The 19846-nt window shown below is 32.2% G+C and overlaps 1 long non-coding RNA gene across 5 annotated transcripts; it reads right to left on the bottom strand.

The window, feature by feature from the left end:
- Positions 1–491: 491 nt before the first annotated feature.
- Positions 492–8565, bottom strand: LOC133803528 (uncharacterized). 5 transcript variants are annotated; one of them, XR_009878001.1, is made up of 4 exons: positions 8362–8565; positions 6888–6968; positions 773–2720; positions 492–594 (listed from the first exon to the last, which is right to left on the bottom strand). It is a non-coding gene; the product is annotated as an uncharacterized LOC133803528 (long non-coding RNA). The 5 variants fall into 5 exon arrangements; XR_009877997.1 differs by having other exon boundaries at positions 492–2720; positions 8362–8558; XR_009878000.1 differs by having other exon boundaries at positions 492–2720; positions 8239–8362.
- Between the last annotated feature and the right edge of the window lie 11281 nt (positions 8566–19846).

Raw genomic sequence — 19846 nt, 5'->3', positions numbered from 1 at the left:
GACGGTCTACAACTTTTTCAAATATAGTTTTTATTCCTAAAAAAGTATATAGTTCATTTTCCAAAAATTTAAGAAATATGGTCAAAAAATTTCTTCCAAACAGGACAAGATATTTACAGAATAACATATGCAAGGCAAGGTAATCAATTATTGGCAATTTCAAATAGAAGAAACCCCAAGGATTTCTTGAGGGAATCAAATTTGACTGCGTCTAAAGCTTTAGTCAAAATATCTGCAATTTGTTTGTTAGTCTCAACATATCCTAAAATCAGAGTTTTGTTTTCAACAAGTTCCATGATAAAATGATGACGAATGTCAATATGTTTGGTACGAGAGTGTTGAACAGGATTTTTTGGAAATATTAATAGCACTTGTATTACCACAAAAAATGGTTAAAGTATTTAGATCAAACCCATAGTCAACCAACATTTGTTTCATCCATAGAAGTTGAGTACAACAGCTTCCAGCAGCTACGTACTCAGCCTCAGCTATTGACAAGGAGATGTAGTTTTATTTTTTACTATGCCAGGAAACAAAATTGTTTCCTAAATAAAAACAACCACCACTTGTAGCCATCAGTGTTTCCTGCCCAATCTACATCATTATAACATACAAGGTTAGAGTTTGTTTCTTTGGAGTACCAAATGCCTAATTCAATAGTGTTATTGATATAACGAATAATTCTTTTCACAACAGTCACATGAGACTCCTTGGGGTCCCCTTGGAAGCTAGCATACACTCCAACACTATAACTAATGTCTGAACGACTAACCGTTAAGTATAGAAGACTCCCAATCATACTCCTGTATAGAGTTGGATCGACTTTCGTCACATTCTCATCTTTAGATAGTTTGACAGTGGTTCCCATGGGATTTTTAGCAGGTTTGGATGCCTCAAGCCCAAATCTCTTCACCAAATTCCTGGCATACTTGGTTTGTGAAATGAAAATTCCCTCATCTGACTGCTGAGCCCTAAGAAAAAATTGAGCTCTCCCACCATGCTCTTCTCAAACTTTTCCTGCATTTGTTTCACAAATTCCTGCACTAGAGAGTTAGTAGAACCAAACACTATATCAACAACATATATTTGAGCTATCATAATATTGGTATCAACATTTTTTATCAAAAAGTTTCTTGTCTACTCCCCCTCTCTTGTACCCCTTTTAGACCAAAAAATAGGTCAATCTTTCATACCAAGCCCGAGGGGCTTGTTTCAACCCATACAATACTTTTTGCAGCTTAAAAACATGATTTGGAAAGTGAGGGTCCTCAAACCCTTTGGGTTGCTCAAAATAAGCCTCTTCATTTAAGAGTCCATTTAAAAAGGTGGATTTGACATCAATTTAGAATAATTTAAAACCAAGAACACATAAAACATCTAGCAATAATCTTATGGATTCAAGTCTTGCAACAAGGGCAAATATCTCATCAAAATCAATTCCTTCAACTTGAGTGTACCCCTGTGCAACTAGCCTAGCGTTATTCCTTATTATGGTGCCAAATTCACCAGTTTTTTTTTAATATCTATTTTGTACTTATAACATTAGTATGGCTCTATCTAGGGACAAGAATCCATACCTCATTTCTTATGAATTGATCTAGCTCTTCTTGCATAGCATTAATCCACGATTCATCATTTAAGGCTTCCTTCACATTTTTTGGTTCAAATGTAGAAGTAAAGCAAAAAAATTGAACCAAGTTTACATACCTCTTTCGAGTGACCATATTCTCTTCAAGATTTCCCAAAATAAGTTCAGAAGGATGATTCTTTTTTACTCTGGTTGAGGGTTCTTTTTTAATAGAGTCAGAAGAATTAACTAGAGTTTCCTTCTCTGTTTATTTAGTTATTGTCGCAACATAATCTATGTCTGATACATCATCAGCAGAAGTTCACTACTACAAAAATGGGCTTTCCCGACAGTTTTTAACTGTCGCTATTGAGCAATGACGACAGTCGACTAATTGTCGTATTTGCCTATGCCGACATAGGGGTACCTACACCAACAGTTAATAAGTATCGTCGTTGCTGGCTACACCGACAGTTAAGGTGTTGTCGTTGTTGGCAACACCGACAGTTAATAAGTGTCGTCGTTGCTGGCAACGGCGACAGTTAATAATCGTCGCCGTTACTGGCTACGCTAACAGTTAATAAGTGTCGCCGTTACTGGCAACGTCGACAGTTAATAGGTTTCACCGTTGCTGGCAACGCCAACAGTTAATAAGTGTCATCGTTGCTGACAATTAATAAGTGTCGGCGTTGTTGGCAACGCCAAAAATTGATAGGTATCGACGTAATATTAAATTTATATATATAAATAATAATTTTTCAATATATATTTTTTAAAACTTTTAATTATATTTTTAACAATTGAAGTTTAATATAAATTTAAATAAAAAATTACTCACATAATTAATTATTATTGCCATAACTTGTAAAAAAAATTATATTTATCATAATAAAAATTCATATATATACAACATTTATTCATACAACTGAAATATAAATAATACATCAAATCCCCATGAGACTAAATAATTCTCAATAAAAATTCATTATAATATTATAAATCTATAAACTTCAAAATATATAATACAACAAATCTCAACAAGACAACATAATTCTCTTCTCCAAATTACTGCAAACTCAATCATGTTTCTTTTCTTAATATTCTTCCTAATAAATCTATGCATTCACCTTAAAAGTCAGTCCTATGATATTCCCTGCACCAATGAATTAAAGACTTCAAATTATAATTAAATAGTATATCTTACAATAATATACTAATGAATAAATAAGAGAACCAACAATATAAATATGTAAAATTAGCTGATTAATCCCTTAGATATTATTAAACAAAAACTGACATTGTAAGAATGCCGACAAGGTTTGAGATGATTGGGAGACCAGTGACGTGAATTATAGTATACATATATATAAATATAATTAACCATAATAATAGCAGAAAGAAATATACAACAAAAACATATTTTTATATATTTATATATATACCAAAATCAATGTAAAAAAGTGAATCACAAAAAAGAACATAATTACAATAGTACACATATATACTCTAAATCTGAATAAACATAACAAAATCAAAGGTAAAGTATCCAACAAAAAATATATATACAGAATATATACTAAAATAAACAAATCTAAAAAAAAAATTAAGCACTGACATCAAAACACAAATATACCCTAAAGCTGATTAACATAACAAGATAATAAACAAAGTCTTCAGCACTAACAGAGTAAACACACAAATATGCCATAGAATACCAAATATAAAATTATATCACTACAACATTTCAGGCTATATATACCACTAAAAATTACATTTTCAAAAAGTGCTATTAATTTAGATATTGATACTGCATATTGGGTCGATAATATTATGTCCATATTAAGTTCTAAATAATTTTAAGTATTGGGCCTACCATTTGTTTTTTTCCATTATTTCTCTCTTAGCCTTAGATTCTCTCTCTCTCTCTCTCTCTCTCCTTTCCCTGCCCTCTCTCTCTCATCGGTGATCTTTTTCTCACTTCACGAAAATATCTCCTCCAATTCTCCGTCCTTTCTCCCGAGACTCTGGCACCGATGAAGCTCTTCTCTCCTATGCTGCATAAGATTTTCTATCTCTTTGGATTTGCGAGCCATCAGAGGTATCAATCTCCATCTCTCCTGTATTTGTGTGTATATATGTAGAACGTAGAGATTGATTGAGAATGGGCCATTCTAAGTATCAATCTCCAATTCATTGCTCTGTTTCTCTTTATGTATGTTATGCTCTTCATTTAGCTTATAGTTTTTACTTTGAATTAGATGTATTAATATGATTTAAGCATTATTGTGATTTGATTTTAGTGGAAATTGTTTATACTCTGTTTTCTTACTATATTATTTATGCTCTGCTTTCTTACTTTATAGTTTATGCAGATTGAATTGTATCATATATACTTAATTGATGCTATATTTATAGTTTAGTTGTTTTGTTTCTCTAAGCTGATTAATTGCTTGCAAAGTGTTTGATAAATTACCTCTTTCATTATTTAACTTACTTTCTTATTCTTATAAAGTTATATACGTATTAATTATGTATATGGATCAATAATCAAATATTTTAGAAAGTGATTTTCATTTCTCTTTATGTATTTTCTTGGTGAGATTTATGTATGAGTAACTTATTACTATGTCGTAGTGTATTCCTCTCAAGTTCCACATAATAATTAGGTGCGTTCCTGTAATTGATACAGTACATATCATATAATATTACAGCAAACATAAAACACTTTTCTTACAATGTCAACTCTTTTACATTCATTAGATTTGCCTATAACTTAAGGAATATTTTTGTAAAATTGTTGCCGTACACTCCAACATTACGGGATTATGGTTAACTTGCTTTCACGAAAATTATAATTGTGCTATGTAGGCTAACAGGCACACTATCATCATTGATGCATACTATTCATAATAGAGAAACAAAGACATGTATGGATTATGTTCAAATAAGTCAAGCTGAGACAATGTTCACCAATGACAAAACTTACAAAAGTCTTGGAAGGCGTCTATTTGATGTCTACATTCAGGTAAGTCAGATCAGAGATTGGATTGGTCTTCCATTGAAGTATAATAATATGTTGACTAATGTACAAGTATGTTCCAGGGAAATCTAGTGTTGAAGGATTTCAATACTGCCAATGAGGCTGGTGGGGTTTGTATTGAGTTTATAAAATAATGTTGCATTTGAGTGTGTGTGTGAATTATGTTATATTTTAGCTTGATTTCGTCCAAAGAAAAATGAGTTCATAAAAATGATGTTGTATTTATCTAAATATTTTGGTGCACAAAAGAATCATTTTATACTATTTTATTATTCCAAAAAGATATCTATATATGTATATATCATTATGTTTCCTAAAGCATCATCCTAATTTTTCGTGAGACCAATTTTTGTGAAATAAGAAGTGGTGAACTATTAGGCATGCACTTACAATCATTCACTAATATAAATATATATATATATTTATATATGTGTCAAGAGTACGACACTGCACTTTTGTCAAAACATTTTGAAACTCTATCTTCTTATTTAGTTATCTTTACTCGTTTGAAACACTTTATATATGTTTCTTTATAATGTTCTCTTTTTATATAAACACTTTAGATAAGAATTTTTTGTTCTTATCTCATATAATTGGTATTAATTTTAGACTATTTCAGTAAAAAAGAAAATATAGTACACCAGATAGTTGACAATTTAATTTTAGAGTTTGTGTATATTGGTGTAGACTTCTGCAGGAGATTATTTGGTGTGTCTATAATAATCAGGAGGTAATTTTTTCATAGCATTATTAATATTAATTGGCTAAAAAAAGGTTTAGTGCATATATTTTATCTTTTGAAAGTAAAAATCTCTTTCTCTTTCTTTATTAATATTATTGTTATGGCAAGGCTTGGCAATATTGCTATAGGTCTGTTCTATTTTGAATCAGTACTCATCAATATTTTTCAAAGCTCTTTATCAAATTTACTATCATTATATAATTGCATTGTCTTTGTTGTTTGACTATCATTTTGTTGTTTGAATACAGGTTAAAGCCATTGTGGCATAAACTTAGTTATTCCTTCTTTTTGGTTTATCCTTAAACTTTTAACTAAAATGTTGCTGTTGTTATGCTATATTCAATAATTGTGTGATTTTTTTGTATACCATTCAGAATAGTTTCTTGCTTTTTTTTTTGTAGGAATATTATTATAAGAACAAGTTTGTTGGGTTTATTAGTTATACATTGTTTAATATTATGGCATTTAGTACTATTAGTGCTTTAATGATGTTGTTGCTATTGTTTCATTTCTGACCCTTCCACAGATAGAGGGAATCAAATGGAAGGTCATGATACACTTTTTGGGCTCGGAAATAGGATTTCAAAGCAAATGGAAATAACAAAGCATCATAATATCTTTAGATCTCGTTGTTCACTTTTTGAGTGAAACATGAAAGTTTTTTCAAATTTTAGCTACACCTTTTAGCTACAAGTTTACCATGATGACTTTGATTCTATAAATTTACTTTTTGAAAGTTGTTCACTTATTAAGTTTAACATGTATTCAGACCGAGTTACTTAATATGATATTGATATTTTTGTAATTCTAATATATTTTTTCATTATTTTGTTATCAAGGTACAGAGTAAATTTTATTAAAATATAATATACATAAAAAAATAACAACCATAACCAAAAGTTATTATTAATGTATTATATAAGCACAAAATGTTATGAAAGAATGCATAGTCCAAAAGAATGAAACTTAGAGTCCAATATAACTATGAATTATCAACAAATATGCTAATAATGTCAAACTTTTGTATAGCACTTTATACTATTGAACCTAAACGTGATCACAAGAACCAAAAGTGATGCTCAATGTTATAAATCACCTCACCAAAGACATTAGACAAGGGACAAGAAGAAAACTAACATATATAAAACAAGAAGTACAAAAGGTTATCCTATATGTTTATGCCAACACACAATAAGTACATTCATACAAGTATGTGTTATAATCAAACCAATCAAATAAACACAATTCAATTATAGGATAATCATAGACAAGTCTACATAAAATCGAACAATATTTTCTTCATACTAGCAACCAACCATCTGCCAATATCAATTCAAACACACAAGTTTTCTTTCTTATCTCCGCAGCACACAAATTTCTCAGATCCTACTTCACTAAAACATACAAGTTCTCAACCTTCCGTTATTACCACAACACACAGTAACAATACCAGAACCTACTTCACTATGGATGAATATTTAAGATATTCAAACTCCTCTAACATTTGCATAGTATTAAAATAAAAGTTAGAGGCATACCTCTTGCAAACTGTTGAGTCAAATGCTCATCTTACTCTTTCATCTCAGCCTTGGGTTGAGTCAAATGCTTAGCTTGTCCACCTAAAATACATAGAAAACTACATCATAACTTAATTTATACTATTTTCAAAATGTAAAGATGGATTACACTTTTGACAGAAAACTAATATATATATACATATATTTATACCTACAATCTTTATAATATTTATGTGCATGTAGAAGAATCACCACCAACGATCTATATGTTATATATGTTGTAGCTAGAGTGATGATAAATATAACTAATGTTCCATATTTCAATCACATGTCCAACAAGTGCCCTACCATATCTCAAATCAAGTTTTCTTCAAATCTTCTTTACGCTGCTCAAGAAATGAATAAATAAGAAAGCTTTATCAAAGTGATTGTGACTTTGAGGATTATCCTTCATTTTTCAATTACAATATAATAACACATATACTAATTCTTATATATAACTAATTCTTTATGATTTCGAACCACCACACCAATACCAGATCGACCACAAGACTGAGAGATTGCATCATCAACATTGACTTTTAAATGTCATTTAGCTGGAGGAGTCCAAATAGGATGTAACCACTGCAGCTTTTGATCTTGAAATTGGAAAATTTGCTGAGCCTTTTTGTACTCTTCAATGTAATTCAAAGCCTAAACTGAAATTTCTTGAAAAGGCAACTTGAACTTCTTGTTGAAAAAAAAAAGTCTTTGGAAGTATCAAACTGTTGTGAAGCATTTATCAATAAGTCAAACAAATCCATATGAGGTTGTTTAAAGAGAAATAAATAAAACTCAGTATGTTTCCAAATTTTTTTTTGCTTTGGAACACTTACGTATTACTTGAGTGATATTTTCTATATTGGTGTTACAGTAAAAACAGATGAGAACATGAATAATCCTTCTATGCATCAAATTCATTCCTGTAGGCAGAGAGTTATGAATAGCTCTCCAAATGAAGTATTTTATTTTAGGTGGAATTTTTATATGCCAAAAGAAAGACTACCAGGATTTAATTCTAGTAGGGAGAAGACACAGAAGGAAGAGCAGCTCAGGAAAAGGATAAATGGTACCGTGCTTTTACAGAATAAACTCCAGAAGTAGTGTGTCCCCAAATTAAAGCATCATTCTTATTCAAACTGACTAGAGGAATGAAAACTAATAGATGAAGAAACATCAGGTGTAAAAAAACTCCTAAGCTTATCTATGTCCCGTGAGCCCGAGGGAGTTATAAAAAAACTAACTTTATCAGAATCGGGCCTAGAGTCAGTGGAATAAGAGAGATATCTGAAATTAGAAACTCAATAATCAATTAAGGTGGAAACAGTAGTACCATTCCCAATTTTCCAAATCAAGTCTCGCTTAAGTAAGTCTTTTCCCCAAATCAAACTCTTTCCAAGTATAAGAAGAATTTCGATCAGGCTTTGCATCAAGAAATGTAGAGGAATAGAAATACCTGCCTTTTAAAATACGACTGAGCAAAGAGGAAGGGTCTCCATGCTTGCTTAGCCAACATGACTTGATTATAATGAGAAATTGAACGAAAAACCCAAACATCTACAAGAGAAAATGGTTAGAGACCTAGAGAGAGAGCCGAGAGGTTAGATAGGTTTGAGAGATTGATAAATGAAATAATAAAAAAAACACAAATGTATGCATTGATTTCATATGGCGCCTATTATTTCATTTGCCACCTTTAATCTTGTTTTGTTCCAAAATTTTGTCCACGTTTTTTTACCACATATTTTAATAAACCATTATTAATGGCATTTGTTAAATTTTGTAATACTTTAATGTAATATTTGGTTAAAATTGTTGCAGTGTTTTAAAAGTTAATTAATACATATTTTTATAAATATATTTACATAATTCAGTTATTTTTTAATTATGTTTCTTGGTATTTTTTAATTTGGACTTTGGCAAAAGCTTTTAATAAATAGATACATTTTATAAATATAAATATATATTTACATAATTTAGTTCTTTTAAATTAAATTATTCATTAATTATATTTTTAGTTTTTTTATTTGAATTTTGTGACATTTTATGATTGTCGGTATTGGACTTTTATTAACTATCAGCGTTGGGGTCAATAGCGACATCTTTTAACTGTCGGCATTGGTCTCAAATTAAGTGTCGGCATTGGGGTCAATAGCGACACATTTTAACTGTCGGCATTGGGATCAATAGCGATACATTTTAACTGTCTGCATTGGTCTCGAATTAACTGTCGACGTTAGGGTCAATAGTGACAGTCAAAAGCAACGGTAATAGTTATTAGCTGTCGGCCTTGGTCTCTATGCCTACAATTTTTAACTGTCGGCGTAGAGTCCCGCTGAGCAATTATGACAGTCAACAGAGTTTTGTAGTAGTGCTTGTCGCCACTGAACAATCTTCTGTCAGATCTGGTATCCCTTTCTGTTGTTGAACATCAATGAACCTGTCAATTTCTTCCTTATGGTAGTGTTGGTAATAGTGTCCTTAAAGCAATTGCAGTTGACAAATATTTTAAATGAAATAAATAATTGAATTGAATTATTATATATATATAGACTATGTCCGATATTATGTTAATAATATTAAATAAATATCAGAAAATTCCAAAGTTCATCTATGTGGTCTTAATCTCATATTGGTATGAGAGGATCGAGATTGACATAAGAACTTGAAACAGTTCGCAGTAAAATAGTTTGGAATCTTTAGATTAATTACTGTTAGTACAGTTCGCTAGTATTATGAATACAAGTGACCTAAATCTGGGTCACTAGTGTAGTAGGACACTTTAGTGAATGTACTTTATATATAGTGATATATAGAACTGGACAAGATGTGATTTGTTCATATTTTTTTAAACACTATTTCGTAGTATTAATCAAACACATCAAATGTTGATCATATACACGATGATCTTAATCCTGAGGTTACTATGAACTCCTATATATGTCATATGATCATTTGATTAATGCGTTAACGTTTGTCAAAATGATCAAGGTAATAACAATTGTTTTGAGGACTCAATGATATATATGGCTGGCGACATAGTTTAACAGATATGGAATCTATACATTCTTATAGATTGAATAATGGTTCCCTAATGGGTTGACTTTTGGAACTAAAAAGGTTATGAACGCTCACGTCACAAACTTGTTGTGACACAACCTTCACTAGTAAAGTCAATGGTACACTAGGAACTAGATATAGTTAAAAGGGTAAAACAGTAAAACAATAATTTTATTCCCTTTTAATTATGAACCATTAATAGAAGATTAACTTTGTATGTAATGATTAACATTGAGAAGAATTTTATTCTTCGGGTCAAATATACAATTATATGATAATTGAGGTTGAATAATTAATTTGGAATTAATTATTAAATTTCGAAAATATATTTATTTATTTAAATATAGAATTTTTGAAATATATATAATAATAAATTAATTAATTATTTTATTTGAGTTGGAGAAAATAAAAATGGTAAGTCAAAATAGTTTTGATTTATTGATTTTTAAAAGATGATGATAATGATGATCATTGATTTGAATTTTGAATTTTGAATTTTGAATTTAAATTTGAATTATGGTTGTGATATTTTCCTTAAAAAGATAAATACCATTTTTTGTGAGAAGAATTTATTTAAATAAATAAAAGCAAATAGGAAAATTGTAATTTTCCCTGAAAGGGAATAATGCTGCATGAATGACACAGTCCAAGGACTATACCATGCGTGTATATGATACTGATAAAGTATCGGCATTGTTTTTATTGAATTTATTTAATTAATTAATAATTTGAAAATAGATATTTTTGAAATTTGGTAAGTTAGATATTACATAAATCAATTCCTATCATCATTATGATTATATTATTATATTATTATTGTTATTATGAATAATAATGTAATATGTAATCTATATATATTATGTGATAATAAGAGTGGTGATTCAGAAGAGTTTTCATAAAATTGTCAAAGAATAAATTCTTCATCTTCTTCTCTTATTATTCTAACATTTCTCAAACCATAATCCAAGTACTCGTGTCTTGAGATAAACTTGTGATTTCTAAACTACAAACCCTTATTCACTATGTGCCCACCCACATCTTGAGGTGTAGAGAACACTCGGGAAGATCGTGGTATGAGTACTCAAAGCGCTGGATAGGATGATCGTTATTTATACAAAAAGACTTCAAGGACACTTGATAGGCTTCAACAGGTAAATATTTTTTTTCTTGAATATTTGTATACATGTGCATATAATATATAAGTATGTGTGAATATATATATGTTGCATGATTAATGATATTGCATATTAATGAATCTTGTATGTATTCTTGAACATATAAACAGTTTATATGAGAGGTGATTTTTTTTTTGTAGTTTATCAACTGAGCCCACTCTGAATGTTTTTTTTCCAACATGGAGTACTCAGAAAAATCTTTCAAATCATCGACAACCATGTTAGAAGATTCCATAACTGTTTGGGTTCTCATGTTATAAACACGATAAGCCTACTACTATTATTGGAATAACCAAGAAAAACTACTAGATCGCTTTTGGAATCAAATTTTCCAAGATTCTCACAATCTCTAAGAATATAACAAAGGCACCCAAAAACATGAAAAAAAATTGACATTGAGTTTCCTACCTTTCCAAATCTCATAAGGAGTTCTATTTGTATCGAGACGCAAAAAAACATGATTAATTGTGTAGCAAGCAGTGTTAATTGCTTCAACCCATAATTTTTTTGTGAGTTTTTTGCTATTCATCATAACTTTGGCCATTTCCTACAAGGTACGATTTTTTCATTCCACTACCTCATTTTGTTAAGGGGTTTTGGATGCAAAAAATTCATGCAAAATTCCAAAAGATTTACAATATTAATTATAAACAGAATTTTCAAACACCTTACCATGATCACTTCGTATTCTTATGATTTTTCCAACATTGCAAAGTTTCTCAACTCTTAGTCCTGTACAGAGAGTTTTAAAAGCATCAAATGTGTCTGATTTTTCTCTTAAGAAATCTACCCAAGTAAATCTAGAAAAATCATCCACACAGAAAAAAATGTATCTACTACCATTAATACTTTAAACTTGTACATGACCCATGAGATTCATATGCAATAATTCCAACACATTTGAAGTATTAATATCAGATAGAGCTTTATGGGAAACTTTCAACTGTTTTCCCAATTGACATGATTCACACTTACCAGGTGATTCTTTACCCAGCTTGGGTATACCACAGATGAGACCTGTAATAGCAATCTTTTTCAAATTTTTGAAATTTATATGACTAAATTTTTCAGGCCACAAATCAGTATTATTAAAACTGGATGATGATGCATGATATGTGAATTTTTGTATGAGTGTGTAACAACATTGATTTACAACATTACACTCATCATGCAAAAAATTAACAAGGAAACTTTGGTCATAAATTTGGCTTATGCTAATTAAGTTAGCTTTCAGCCCATCAACAAGAAGAACATTTTTCAATTTTTGTAACCATTCAATATTTAGGGTACCTTTTCCTAAAATGTTTCCTGTCATCCTATCCCTGAAAGTTACTACTCCACATTTCAAAGATTTGAAGTTGGTGAGTATGCTGGCATTACCTGTCATATGTCTTGAACAACCACTATCAAAGTACCATGAACTAGATGCATGTATTTTATGACATGTAAAGGAAGTCAAACAAACCGAGTTATTTTTCTTAACCCACATTGTTTTTTTTCTTGAATTTCTTTTGGTCAAGAATTGATTCATTCTACCAAAGTGTTTAACATAATTCTTTTTAAACAAATTCAACAGAGAAAAACACTTAGGTCTTATGTTTCCTTTCATACCACAAAAATGACAAACTGGTACAAATCGTCCAATTTTTGTCTTCAGATAAATTCTCTTTAGTTGTAGATCTGTTGGAACAGATGACAACTGTGTGTTCTCCGAAGAGAGACTTATTCTTGCAAAAATGTTAGTTGTCACAACAGACGAATAATTCAAAAATTTTACAAAAACCGCTTTCATAGAAAATTCAACCATTAGATCCTAATCCACTGAACTCACCAGCTCTTTTTCCTGCAGAGAGAACATCATCCAAAATTCTAGATCTTGGATTAAGCATCTTGACACATTTTTGCATAAGATCAATTTCTTTACTCACAAAATTAATTTCATTATTTTTGGAAGCAATAATCAATTCAAGTTTTTTAATTTTTTCAACTGATTTCTTGTTATTGCTAGCCATTAATCGGTTCTCAGAGAAAACTTTTAGCCATTGATCATACATTATCTTGTAAGAATCTTTCAATGACTCCTCATTAAGTCAGATTCATCAGTGTCAGTGTAAGATTCTTCATCATTCTAAACAAAATTATTAAGGCATACCAAATCCTTGGAGTCATTTGAAGAGAAAAACATACATTTGTGAACAGAGGTTAAGGCAACACTATTGTCTTCCTTGTCACTCTGTTTAGAGTCTTGATCACTCCAAGTACCTGCCATGACTTTCTTTTTCTTTAAGGTATTGGCACGCTTGGATTGAATGTGTCCAAATCCATCACATCCCCTACACTGAATACCTTTTTTGTTAGTTTCAAAGGGTTTAGAAAAATTACCTTCTGGGTTTTTGAATATAGCATTTTTGTTTCCCCATTTTTTTTTTGTACTTTTGAAATTTTTTTATTAACAAGGCCATCTCATCATCCTCATCATTTGAACTTTCCTTCTTTTATATGGAAGATTTCAAGGCAATATTTTTCTCCTTGATTTCTTCTATTTTACCTTTTTGTTTGATTTGTTGATTCAGTACAAAAGTTCAAAGTGAACCCATCAATTCTTCTACTATTATTTTGTCCAGATCTTTTGCTTCCTCAATTGTAGTGAGCTTAGTTTGAAACCTGTTAGAAAGAATTCTAACAATTTTTCGGACCAAAACATTCTCTTCAAGTTTCTCACCAAGAGAAAAATATTCGTTAGCAATATCGACATTTTTTCATAAATTCCGGTGAGGGTTTCATATTCATTCATTTTCAAATTTTCAAATTTTGTTGTGAACATAACAAGCCTAGAATGCTAGACATCAGCAGTTCCTTTAAATTGGGTTTGATGGATTTTCCAAGCATCTTTGGCCAAAACAGATGAAGAAACTAATTTAATGTAACCTTCACCAACACCATTAAAAATAGCATGTAATACTTGATTATTATAACTATACAATTTATCTTCAACATTAGTCCAATCAAGGTCAGATTTTACCTTAGTTATGTCATTGCTTTCTAGTAGAGGTGTCCAACCACTCAAAATAGCTCTCCAAGCCTTTTCATCATGAGATTTGATTAAGGCTCTCATTCTAACTTTCCAATTTGGATAGTTAGAATCATTGAGAAAAGGGGAGCGAGTTTGTAATGACCCAACTACTCTAGACTTTGGACCATTAACGACAACTATACATAGACACTAATTCTTTTAATAAAACTTACGAAAACATACATTTGAAATAACATATCTTTATTAAAGGCTTAAAACTATATAAAATTCATAAGTAGGATATGGGATCCCATTGTTGTTAAAAGAAAAACATAACATGATTTTGAATAACTTGAATTACATAATAAAGTGCGGAAAAATACATATAAAATTTAAAAAGACTTCATCCTCGATCGAACTCTCGGTCCATTGACTCCATTCCGCCTCAACACACATCCCCAAGCTTCCAAGAACCTTTCCCGCCACTAACGCTATTTTCTTGCACATATAAACAAAAAAGGAGTGAGCCTAATGCCCAGCAAGGAAAATCTAACACATAAATCATATTCATAAAATTCATATCAACATATACTAAAACATATCATAACATATGTCACATATACTATAATGGCCATTATTACTTGGGGTCCCATAAACTAAACAAGTCATATGCCCATTAGATTAGTGGGGCTTGCTAGCTAAGCAAGTCATATGCCCATAATTTATTGGGGCTTGTTAGTTGTACAGGTCATATGCCCAAGTCTACAATCATACATATTATTGCATGTTACATAACACATAATCATAAGATAACATTTATCATAACATATAAATCATATAACATAACACATAAAATCCTGTCCTATTTTCCTTACCAAAATTACCGGGATATGAGAACAGGTTTGGGACCTTGGAACACTCCTAAAAACCATAAATGGAAGGGGAAGTATACTAAAGAGAATGAGATGAAAAGAATGGACGAACTATACCATTAAGAATATACTTACCAAAAACCTTATGTTCAAGATCTTAGATTTCCTAACCAAGAATAAAGAATAGCGTTAGGATGTTGAGTAGAAAACTATAAGAATTTTAAGGAAAACAATACAGAAATGGACTAGAGTTTTGGAATACCTTGAAGACTTATATGACCGATCTAAACCTTGAACCGAAATGAGCTATAAATCTTACTTCCCAAGTGTTTAGTAAGCTTATAATCCCCAACCCAAGTGTTTACACTCTCAATAATAACCTAGCAACTTACAACCTCTGAACTTAGCTTGATGAATGAATAAATAGCTGGGTACTAGGTCCTATTTATAGAGTTTAAGGATGAAAAGATCTTCATTTAACTTGAATAAAAATAATGGCTTTCTAAGTGAAAAATATTTGAATTATCGTTCAGCAGAGGCTGAAGACTCGGTTAGAAAGATGTTGGACTTATCAAGAGGTTAAAGATTTAGAATGGGAACATTTTCAAAAACTTTCAAAAATATAAAAAGGAGCCGATATATCGCCCCTTGTAGGCGATATATCGCCTGGGCTAGCATGCCCGAGGTGATCGTACGAAGTTTCGTGTTTTTCGTATCCCCGTGTTGCGATATATCGCCCCCTATAGCTGCGATATATCGGCATACACTGAATATTTAAACACGAAATTACACAATTTTAGCTTAATTTGAATTGAGTAAACAACCTTGACTAAGTCCTCTAACGTTTTCAAAGCTGCTGACAGACCCTAGGATATTCAAATATTACTCTTAATAAACTTATTCCTCAAAAATACTTAATTATCATTAAACATACACATGACAAGTGTTACTTTCTTATTGGGTCTATCTAAACCTTATAATATAATAAATATCACCATCAACATCAGTCATATTAATCAAACCTTAGGTTAAAATTAATATTCTTAAACTATAGGTTAAACTTAGAAAATCTACAAGTGTTACTATGAGTGTCCAAATAAATCCTGGTCTGAACCAAAGTCCATAGTCATAACAATAATACTACTATTACTATAATACTACTATCTAACTAGATAAGTAAAGTTCTTGGACTCTACAGAGTTATGGAACCTCATTCTGTTAAAAAAGACATTGGAAGAACAAGAACAACAAACGGAATAAACCAAGATCACACTCAGAAATGAGTGACCCGCTCTGATACCAATTGAAATTATTTTTTTAGTAATTACCAAATAAATTAAACTATGTGAATTAATTAAGGTGCGGAATGGTAATTATGATAGGAATAGTTCCTAGTGCGCAACGAAAATTGCGGTAATGGTAGAAATGTATACAACAAAAAAATTTCATATAAACAATTTTATATGATGATCCTTTAATATGCAATATATTAATCAATATAATATGTATATGTAAAACTAATACGAAATGATTTGCCTCTTGTAGCCTATCAAGAATCCTTGAATCTTTTCATATATATTTCGATCTTCCTATCCTCGCTAGAGTACTCACACCTAGATTTTCCAAGACGTTCTCTATGCCTTAAGATGTGGGTGGGCACATAGAGAACAAGAATCAATATTTGTGAATCAAAAGTATTCTCAACACACGAGACTCTTGATTATAGGCTAGAGAGAAAGGTTTTTCTTTTGTGTGAAAAAAATGATAGTTTTTATTCTCTATGTAAAAACTTGTTGTTGTCTTTCTTCTATTTTCTATCATATAGAATATACAAAAATTATTATCATAATAATATTAATAAAAAAAATTGATCATCTTTAATAATAATAATAATAATAATAATAATGATTAAATACAAAGTCTTACATTCCATTTCAAAAAACTTTTCAAAATGTTTTATTAATTAATTAAATAAAATAAAAAACAAATAACTAATCACCATCAGTAGTACTACACGCATAGGGCAGTCCAAGAAGCCCTATGTGTGTGGCACTCTCGCTGAAAAAATGGGATTTGATTTTTTCATGCATTTTTATTTTAATTAATTAATAATTAGAAATTCACATAAAGTCTCATTTTATCAAGGAAAAGATAGCAACTTAAATTTTAAATTTCAAAATTCAAAATTTGAATTTTCATTATCATCATATTATTAATTAAATAAATATAATAGTCAAAACAAATTTGCAGTATCCATATTTATCCTTTCACGCATAAATAAAATAATTGTTTCAAATCAATTACTTTTATTTCTGCACAATTTCGAAAATTGCACAAATGCAATAATAAATTGTGCAACTTCAATTATCACATAATTGCACTTTTATCCCAAAGAATAAATATTCTCTCAAATATTTCATTCACAATTTGACCCTTGTATCAACTCTTACCTTGATTAGTGTTGATAGAGTCGCCTCGGGGACCTATGGACCAATAATTCGAAGCTCCAATAAATAAAAGATTATTAACCAAAACTCTTTGATTCAATAATTATATTTATTAATCTAATGATTATTCCACTATAAATATGAGGCTGCATTCTTGAGAATTAAAGACATATATTTACTGAGTACTTTGTTGTAATTGTTATCCCCAAAATTTGAAAATGATGGCGTGGCAATAAAAGTGACAAGTGGCAAGAAATGGCTGGGTCAAAGGTTTTAGATTAATATGGTGATATTACTGGCATGAAAATTGTTTATCTAGTTTGGAAGTGATCTGTCCGACCTGGTAGAATTTCTGTCCGACTGGAATAGATTTTTGACTGACTAGTGAAGTGCTTGGCCGACCAGTCATCTATCTTGGCTGACCAGTCATCTGTCTTGGCCGACTAGTTATCTGTCTTGGTCGACCAATGAAGTGTGTGGCCAACTGGTTATCTGTCTTGGATGACCGGTGAAGTGCTTGGCCGACCAGTCATCTGTCTTGGCCGACCAGTGAAGTGTGTGGTCGACCGGTCATCTGCCTTGGCCGACCAGTCAAGTGCTTTGGCCGACCAGTCTCTCTTCAAGGAGTGAAGTTAGCCGACTAGAGAGATCATCATTATGCAGGGAGATTTCAGTACGGACTTCCGCTAGAATTAGTCGTACCCACGCGGGAATCCTTCATATTATCCCAAAGAAATCGCATATTGTTGTATTTTAAATTTTATTATTAATTAAATATCGTGAGAGCAACAGAAATATCCCGATTATGAGGGATTTCGGTTTGTACGATCCTGAGCCTATAAATAAAGAGCTCATGGCATCATTGAGAGGATTCGAATTCTGATTTTCCTGAGAGAGTATTTGTATTCTGAGAGAAATATTGTATTCTTTTCATTTACACTACACTTAAGAAACTTAGTTGACACAGGTTCATCTGATCTTGAGTGTAGATCCATAAATCACAACTCTAAGTGGATTAGGCTATTATCAACATATTGGGGTTGAACCACTATAAAAATTATCAGTGTCGTTTTTTCTCTTGAAGGTTTATTGTAGTTTTGACTTCTACTCGTCGTTGGCCAAAATCGTGGTCAACATTTTGGTGCTTTCATTGAGAGCCTGAAGAGAAGAAAGAGACAATTACCATATTATTATGGCCTCCAAGAACACCAATGCGGCCTCCAAGAAGCCAGGCTCATCTAAAGAGCCTGCAAGACTAGAAGGCCTGGCCCTCAAGACCATGAGACTGAGCCCAGGGTCTTTCTCAAGAAGATGACTCCAGAGGTTGAACAACTCCAGGAAGCCATATGGGGGCCTTCCAAGAGGAGATGGCGCAATTCAACGCCCGGCAGGAGTCATTTGCTGAAGAGATGGCTAGACAGAAAGCTGCATTTAAGCAGCAAAGACTGGAGATGGACGCCAGGAGCGAAGAGATCAGGCGACGGCAGGAGGAAGCTGATAGGCGACACCGCGAGGCTACACTCACTCTAGAGGCAGCTACGCAGTTGACCCAGGCCAATGCCCAAGCTGCAGCACGAGGAGCAGCTACCCAGGGAGCAAGAAATACAGATGCTGATCGAAAACCCACTGACAGACCAAATTCTCGAGGACCGAACAGAAGCGGGAGTAACCCTCCTAGTCGGGAAGATGATGGAGTCTGATCTGGCACTTCCTCGACTCAAAGGGGGAACTCTAGAACCCCCTCTAGGAGCCACCGATCAGAAACTTCTAGATCCGGGAGTCACCGATCGGGCAGTAAAAAGACTCCACCCGGGTAGGAACAAACCAGAACTCTTCGAGGTAAAGGAGCTTCGCACTTCAAAGATGGGAATGGTCGTGATGAGGCTGATAGTCATCACACCAACCAATCGAAGGAAAAAAGATGGCAACGACCAGTAAGGAGGAAAAGACTGCCCGACACAGACAGAAAGGCCACCACTGCATCCCAGCCAGTAGCACAGTGGGAAAGAGCACGTCCCGCGCGGTAAGCCTTCCGAAAAAACTCAGAGCATAGTGTTCGATCGATTGGGAAGACGTAACTCTTAGAAGGATTTAAGAGATGTCATTGCTGACAAAAGAAGGACTTCCCGGTCGAAGGGCGAGATCCGACCCGACCTGCCAGTCAAGTAGAAATACTTTATGTCAGTGCGCCAGATAGGAACGCCCGATCAGGCGGTCCAGACCTTGAGCCCTCAGCGGTCGTCCCAGGCATCCAGGCCCAGCTTGATGCGCTAACAGCTACAGTTCAAGGTATGTCGAAACGACCTTCTACAATCGATCTGGTAGACCACAGGAGTGGTAGCCCATTTTGTGCCTGAATCAGAGCAACCCAGCC

The sequence above is a fragment of the Humulus lupulus genome, chromosome X (genome assembly GCF_963169125.1).
Source record: "Humulus lupulus chromosome X, drHumLupu1.1, whole genome shotgun sequence".
NCBI classification, from domain to species: Eukaryota; Viridiplantae; Streptophyta; class Magnoliopsida; order Rosales; family Cannabaceae; genus Humulus; species Humulus lupulus.
This window is presented reverse-complemented; position numbering and strand designations above follow the sequence as displayed.